Below are 8,508 nucleotides of genomic sequence, written 5' to 3' on the forward strand. Positions count from 1 at the left end.
ATTGCTGTTCATGGCAAGGAGTTACGTGTGATCTCGACACCAGCAGGGTCCGATATCCTCTTTTGTCCAATTACTACTTCACGCAAAATGAAATCCTTGAGAGGTGAAATCAACTTATCCTTCTTTACTCGCACTTGAATTTCTGGAAGCTCTGGACTTGCACTACATGATTTTGAACGTTTAAGCACACCATCTCTAAATAATTCTGCTGCAAATTTTTCTCGGCTTTCTTCTCTCGGCCTATCATACAACATGCATCTTCCCATGATAATCTTCATTGGCTCTCTAAACTTCCTTCCCTAACATCGCTCGCACTTGGTGGCATTCATCTTCCTAGTGAAACGAAATGGGTTTCACTCATTGGCTTCGCTACCTCTGGAGGGCTTTATATTTGGATGATTGTAATTTGACCAGATCTATTTTATATCTAGAACATGCTAATTTTAGCTCACTTTCACAGCTTGATCTCGGTCTAAATGATTTTACCTATGGACTACCTAATTGGTTGTTCAATCTTAGCAAAGATCTTTCCTATCTTCAACTCGATCATTGCAATTTGAGAGGTCCAATTCCAGATTTTTCAAGCTATCGAAATCTATGGGCGTTAGATCTATCTGACAACAAACTCGAAGGACCGATCCTGATTGGCTGGGCCAGTTTGAAAATTATTTGTGCTTGATCTCTCTGTTAACTCGTTTCACGGTTCCATTCCTTCTAATCTCGTAAACGCATCACAAATAGAATATTTAAATATCAGCTTCAATGACTTGAGTGGTACACTTCCAAAAAAACCTTGACAAAAGGCAATTTGCAACTTTGGATTTGTCTCACCACTCAATTAGTGGAGATATATCGAACATGTTGCTGGACGGTGGGTATATTTCTATGTCATTTAAAAATTCAAAGGACGGCTTCCTCGAGTATCCAATCAGGTCTCAGTTTTGGATTTAGCTTACAACTCTTTTTCAGGATCTTTATCGTCTTTATTGTGTCACCCTGATCCGATCAACCAGCATTGGTTGGGGTATTTAGACATATCAAATAATTATCTGGCCGAAGAACTTCCTGAATGTTTGGGCAGTTGGACTTCCTTGTCTTATATATACCTAGGGAATAATCGTATGGTTGGTCAAGTTCCTCCAAGGATGGGTTCATCGTTTTATCACCTGAAGGTGCTAGATCTACATAATAATAAGTTTTCTGGTCATGTACCTTGGACCTTTCATAATTGCACATATTTGGTGCTGATTAATTTAGAAGGCAACCACTTTTCTGGAAGTATGCTAACATGGTTACCACAAAATGTATCAGTTGTGAAGCTAAGATCCCATCAACTCACGGGCACCATTCCTCCCCAACTATGTAGTCACTCTAGTTTGATTGTATTAGATCTTGCAAATAATAAACTTTCAGGACCAATTCCTCAGTGTCTACTCAATATAACCAGTATGATTACAGGAGTTCTTGCAAATGCTTTAACCATCGAAGTAGATCATATCTCCACTTCCCTTCCCTTCACTTCAATTCAATTGTTTTGCACACAAAGGGTCAACAATTAGAGTATGTGAAAAATCTAAAACTTGTCCGGAGTTTTGATCTGTCAGCTAACAGACTATCAGGAGAAATTCCTGCACAATTGTTCAAGCTCACCAAGCTACAATCCTTGAACTTGTCTTACAATTATTTGACAGGAGAGATATCTGAGCACATTGGAGATATGAAAAATCTAGAATCTCTTGATTTCTCCCATAACAGTCTTCATGGGAACATTCCTCAAAGCATGGCTGGTCTATCTTTTCTAAGTGATTTGAATCTCTCATACAACCATCTCAATGGACAAATCCCACTGGGGACACAGCTTCAGAGTTTTGACGCGTGGAGTTATATTGGGAATCCAGACCTTTGTGGAGCTCCTCTTCAAAAGAACTGCACAATACCAGAAAAACCAGACAATACAAAGCAGGTTGAAGGAAATGACGAAGATGCTTTTTGAGATCATTGTATCTTGGGATGGGAGTTGGATTTGCAGTGGGATCCTGGATAGTTTGTGGTTCTTTGTTCCTGAACAGAGCATGGAGGCACGCTTACTTTCAATTCTTCAATGGTGTGGTGGATCGAATATATGTCACTGTGGTCATAAGACTTCAAAGATTCCGTTGAATGGGAACAAGAAACAGCACTAAGTTAGTTAAGAAGTTTTTTTTGCCTTGCTTAAATTCAAAGTTATCTTTTTTTTTTTTGATTAGATGCATAATAAAAGTGAAATCTTCATTACGTAAGGAAATGACTATCTCTTTATGAATCTTTATCAAAGCTATAGGATACATATTAGTTTCATCTGTTTTGAAAGAATCAAAATTTATTTATTTTCTAGTTTTAAATTTTGAACTGACGAAATCTATTCTTATAATATTCAAATTAAATTGTTGCTCCCATGCATCTCGAAAAGAAAGTTGTTTCATTAAACAACATTCAAATTTGTAGTCCAAATTTTCACGTCTATAGTCAGATGTCATTCAAGGAGGAAAAAAAAAAACTCATTCTGATATAACATTATTTTTAAAGACGATGAAATTTTTAGTTCCCTCAAATTTATTTCAATTATTGATTTGATCTTTTAAATTTATTTTTATTTTTTAGTCCCTTGTATTTTCTTAAATTATGATATAAGTCCTTTAAATTTTAAAACACAAATTGACTTTTAAAATAATCTAATCCATAAAGTACAAGAATGACTTAGTATGTATACGTGGTTAAATAAGAACAAATTAATCTTTAAATTAAGGCTGCACAAAGGACTAACCCAACATGATTTCAACCTAACCTGAAGTTTAATCCTTTTCATGAAAGGATTGAGTTAAACAACTCATAGTCTGGTCTGATCTTGGTGTAACCTGAAGCTAAACAAGACTGGATAGGTCTAGTAAAACTAGGAGACTAATCTCAATCTTGTCCAGTATCTCTATATTTTTTTCATCTATGAAAGGCAATAATTTATTTCAACATAATAAACTCAATTAACATAATAAAATTACAGGAAAACATAACTTTTGTTTCTTGCACTTTACTCATGTTTTGCTATAGATCCTTGTACATTTTTGGGTATTCTAGGTCCCTACACTTTAATTTTTTAATGTTCTAAGTTCCTAAATGACTAAAATGATCAAAGTGTAGAGACCTTAAGTGAATGTAAAAACAAAAAATAAAAGTATAAAGATCCAAAATATTAAAAAAAAAATACAAGGACCTATAGCAAAATACAAATAAAGTGTAGGGATCAAAAGTTATATATTTTCCTAAAATTATTTATAGTCATGTAAAATTTATCACAACAACAATAATTATAAATTTATAACAATCTCCAACAATAATAAAAAGTATTTCAATTACAACACAAATGATTCAAATTAAACAACCTTCAACATGTCTAAAATCTATTACACCAAATTAATAATAAATTTCACTAATAAAAGGAGAAGATTGAGGTTGGTCAATGCTAAAATTTAGCTTAGTATTCATGACTTCACATATATAAAACACAAAAAATTATTAATTATTATAAATCAACTTATTGTAATAATAATTAATAAATTAATTATAATTATATTAAATAAATATATAGGACCAGACCAAGTGGTCCAAATACTCAGTCTCTTGTCCAGTTCAATCCAAAAAAAAAAAATCTGACCCTTTTGGTCTTGAGAGATCATATTTTTTTCTAGATCGAATTGGACTAAATTTATCTCAGATTAGATGGAATCAAATAAAATTAAAAAACTTTTGCACAACCCTATTTTAAATTAGTTTAATTTTTTTAATATAATTCCTAGCAATGTGTTTTATTCTCTTATTTTTTTTAAAATCATATATAACTAGGCTTTTATGTACTGATTCATGTAAGTAAACTGACATTATTCATGTTTGTTTTCGCAGTAATGAGCTGTTGATTAAAGGGCCTTCTAGGTACTGCACACATCCTCAAAGCTCGCTAGTTATGCTCTTGTGTCGGAAGCTTTTAAGTGTTCAGATGCTTTTGGTGATGTTGATGACCCCAAATCCGAATACAAAGTGTGATGATGTTTTGTGGGCTGCGTGTATATCATTGTGATTACTTTGCTATTTGTTGTAACACCTCAAAAAAATTTAATTTAAAATTAATTAAGTTAATTAAAAGTAAATGAGTAATTTTAAAAAAATATTTAAAAATAAATAATTATTTTTAAAATATTATTATTGAATTTAATTTAAAATAAATTAAATTCTAAATTATAATTTTTTTAAAAAAATAAAATTATTATTATTATCGTTACAAGAGAAAAAAGATATGTGAAATTAAAAAAATAAAATTAGGAACGGATTTGTACATGTGTGTGTAGGGTGAATATTATATTAAAAAAAAAGAGGAAAGGAGATAGACGTTGATGTGTGTGCGCGCGCGCAAAAAACAAAAAAAAAAGAGAGAAAGAAAAGGAGATGGGAGGTGGAATCATGTATGTTAGTTAATATGTATATATAAAAAAAACAAAAGAAAAAAGAATGGTGTGAATTCTGATGTGAGACCCACACTATTTTAAAAACAAGCCAACACAACCTCTTGACTTTTCATTTCCTTCTTCTTCCTTTTCATTCTGCGTCCGCATACAGAGAGCGAGCGAGAGAGAAAGCGCCACTGATAGAAGTTGATTTAAAAGATGAAACACTATAATAGAATATTTTAATTAAAATTTCAAGTATACTAAAATTATATAAGTATTTTAAATATTTTTCTTAGTTAGATTTTCTCTTAAATTTTTGATTTGCAGATCATGAGAAACTTAGGGTTTGAAAAAGAGATAAATTTTAATGAGTAAATCTGATTATTGAGATTGTTATTAGTGTAATAAATATTTTAAAATATTATTTTATTAATAGAATTAAAATTTGAGACCTTTGAGTTTATCCCTAAATTTTTATGGGTAGATTTTTGGTTAAATATGAAAATATAAATTAATTTGTTAATATTTAGATGATTATTTAAGATAAAAAATAAATTATTATAACTATAAAATAATGATTCTAGGCTTGAGATCAAGTTTGCAATTTTGAATATTTTTATGTGCGAATTTTGGAATAAAAAGGGAAATTTTAATATTAAAAATTATTTGAATGATGTGTTTAGCCAAACTTGAATGAAATTATTATGAAGGAGGCTATTGAACCAAGTAGATAGGTTCAAATATATGAAATTAAATTTTAAAACTCAAAAGGATAAGACTAAGGTCTTAAAATATGAAATAATATAAAATAAATACTTAGATGTTAGAGTATGAGTGAAAATTGTGCTAATAATATTATTGACACATTAGAATATGATCCATTGTAGATTAATTTTCTTTTGACACCATTCAACTTTTGAAAAGCTTTGAAAGTATTGTAACTTGAGGGGTAACTTTTGACCTTTCAAAGATTGAGGTAATGGAGAAAAATTTATTTTATACATTTTTATGTTAATTAATTATTTATGTTGGTGAAACAAAAGAATATATATATATATATATATATAAATTTTGAAATGGTTGTTTGTAAATGCATATGTGATTTTGTTGAGACCCTATAATTTGTAACAAGTTAATTGTGACTTAGTGTGAGTAATGAGATTGATGGTTGATGATGATATGCACACTCTTAATTATAAATTATGAATTTTGCATAGTAATGAATTGTACATGAGCATCTTGAGTTTTACATGATGCTAATGTGGTTTATGTGGTAATATAAAATTGATACAAGAGACATATTGAATATGATGATTCTTGGTGCTTGTTGAGCAAGAAAGTTGATAAGTATGTGGAATAATTGTGAATTATATATATGAGGTTTTGAAATGTATTTCTTCATGAGCATGATCATATGGCGGGAGTTCGCCTTAGTGAAGGAATTAACGGTTATGCAAAATTCATATGGTACTTGGCTATTAACCGATAATCTTAGGAGTTATAGCCATTACTTATATTGTAAGGTACTGTAGCATTGTTCCTATTAAGGGACTTGACCCTACTGACCTACCTAGAGTTTTGGGTATGACACCCCATAGTGTGTAATTTGGGGGAAACCGTATTCATAAGTAAGTAAAGTAACACTGGCCCAATAGCTCCTCACGATATAATTAAGGCATTGGGTAGTCCCACTATATGGACGACCCCTTCCTGTTATTGGCCCACGGATTTCATTTCAGAAAAAATAAGGGGGGATATAAGGAAGAGATTAATCATGCATTGTTGAGAATATGATTATAATTGTGAAAATGAGAATATATAGTAATTATGCAAATAATGTATATGTGGTCATTTGTGCAAATTTTGTACTTGACTTTATTTTTCAAATTATTCACATGAGTTAAATGTTAATGTAATTAATATGTTATTAATGTGATTGTTTACATGTGTACCTTGATAAATTTATTAGCCACTTGCATTCATGATTAATTATCATGCATTTGTATAACTTAGATGTACCTTAATTACTGAGTGGTTATACTTATCCCTCTCTTTTAACATATTACAAGAGTTAGCTCATTTGGGAAGAATAGAGGAAAAGAGCATTAAGAAAAGTGATAATAATCACTTCCGTAAGCCTTGCTCTTTTTGTTTTAATATGTATATTTAGTTTATGATATTGCCAACTAGAATAATATATTCTTGATTCACTTACATTATGAGTTTTGTGTTGGGTGAAAATGTATTTTGGGCCCTTGAAAATGTGGTTTGATGCTTGTATTTATATTAATAGGCCAAAATATTTGTACAAGTGAAAATACTTATTATCTGCTTAATTTGAGAACTTAAATGTTGTTATGGTCTCCCCTTGTGTTTTTTATATCCAAGGGTAAGTAGTTAATATTAATTATATGTGAATGAAAAGGAAAATTCATGCATATGATGGGCTATTGATGAATAGATAATAGAGTATGATGACTAGGAAATAGTCATTGTGATGAATATGATTGAGACCTTGGCCCCTCGTTGTTAGTTATGGAAGGATTTAAGTAGCTAAGTGTTATGTTGTGAATATTTATATATATTGTGAAGTAAGGCATAGAGAGAAAATAAAGCGAAAAGCTTTTCTCTCATGTTGAGATGTGTTTTCTTTATCATACTTTCGCATATGTCTAATTGAATAATATGAGTCCTTGAAATATTTTAAAAACTTGGGATTCCTTTGTTTTGAATCGTTTGTGAAAATATATGTAAAGAATTTATTTAGGTTAATCTTGTATTGGATAATCCTTTTAAATCAGTTCTTGATTAAACATAATTAATATGATGATCTAAGTCTTAATTTAGGATGCATTTTACATTTGTGTTGTTCACATTTTGAGGTATGCTTGATTTGGCTCTTTGTACCAATTTGGTTTGTCCAATTACTAGGGAGAGGTGTTGTCATATTTTAGTTAATCTTGCAAGTTATGTTAGTGAAACATGAGATTTGAAATATATTGTGCCGTAGTGTGCTATTCATATCATGATACTCATGAATTGTAGAATGTGGTATATTAGTGCTTTAAGATAAACTAGTTCTAAATTAACTTCCTTATACATCATGAACTAGAGATTTTAGGCTGTGGTAAAAAGCTGTATTAGTGTTACTTTCTATATATTATAATATAGAACAAGAAAAGCTCATTCAAGGGAAAAAAATCATCTTCCCTTATAGCTATAGGCCAAATTTCACATAGACAAGACCAATCGAACATGAAAGGTTACTCCCTCCATCTCTATATACAAGATGTTTTTAATTGAATCATGTAAACTAATAAAAGTGAATTATTTAATTAAAAGCACAGCAATATTTTAGTTTTGTTCTTAATTATTGTAAATAAAAAATAAATCTCTTTTTTCAAAGTAAATTAATGAAAGTATTTATCTTTCCCTCTTTCTAATTTAATAAAGGTATAATAGTTCATTTATCAAAAATATATACTAATAACCTCTTATATTTAAAGACAAAAAAAGATTCTAAAAGATTTTTTATATATAAAGACAGGAGTATATCAACAAAGTTACAAAATTTTTAGTTACAATCACAACGTAAAGGATACAACCAACAGAACAGACAAGCAAAAAAGTGAAAATCTGTGTCTAAGAACATCCAAATCTTTAGTTCCAAACCTACAACACAGGCCAAAGAACCAGCATCAATAGCCAAAGTGAAAAATTAGTGACAAATATCGAGAGACAAGACATTAAATGAGTATGCATATTTAACTTGAAAAACTACACCCATAGGTGACTTCAAAACCTGAATAAACTGATAAAGAGGTCATACGATCATGGACAACTTACACCTTCATTTTCCTTCTAACCAAGCTCAATATATGACAGGGCTAGAATCATCTTTGAAGATATGGCATTTAACTACTAGTTTAATCTCAAACTGTCATCTTGACGCCATTATTATTGAAGCTAAGGGGCCATTGTAAACGAAGACAAACATCATATCATACTCTTTGTCAGCAAGACAAAAACCTAC

The 8,508-nt window shown here is 30.4% G+C and overlaps 1 pseudogene; it reads left to right on the forward strand.

Annotated features, from left to right (window-relative positions):
- Positions 1-346: 346 nt before the first annotated feature.
- On the forward strand, positions 347-2,160 carry LOC129301520 (receptor-like protein EIX2; annotated as a pseudogene).
- Positions 2,161-8,508: the final 6,348 nt, after the last annotated feature.

Source organism: Prosopis cineraria, unplaced genomic scaffold, assembly GCF_029017545.1.
Source record: "Prosopis cineraria cultivar Desert tree isolate PC_DT_omini unplaced genomic scaffold, ASM2901754v1 PC2173, whole genome shotgun sequence".
In the NCBI taxonomy this organism is placed as follows: Eukaryota; Viridiplantae; Streptophyta; class Magnoliopsida; order Fabales; family Fabaceae; genus Prosopis; species Prosopis cineraria.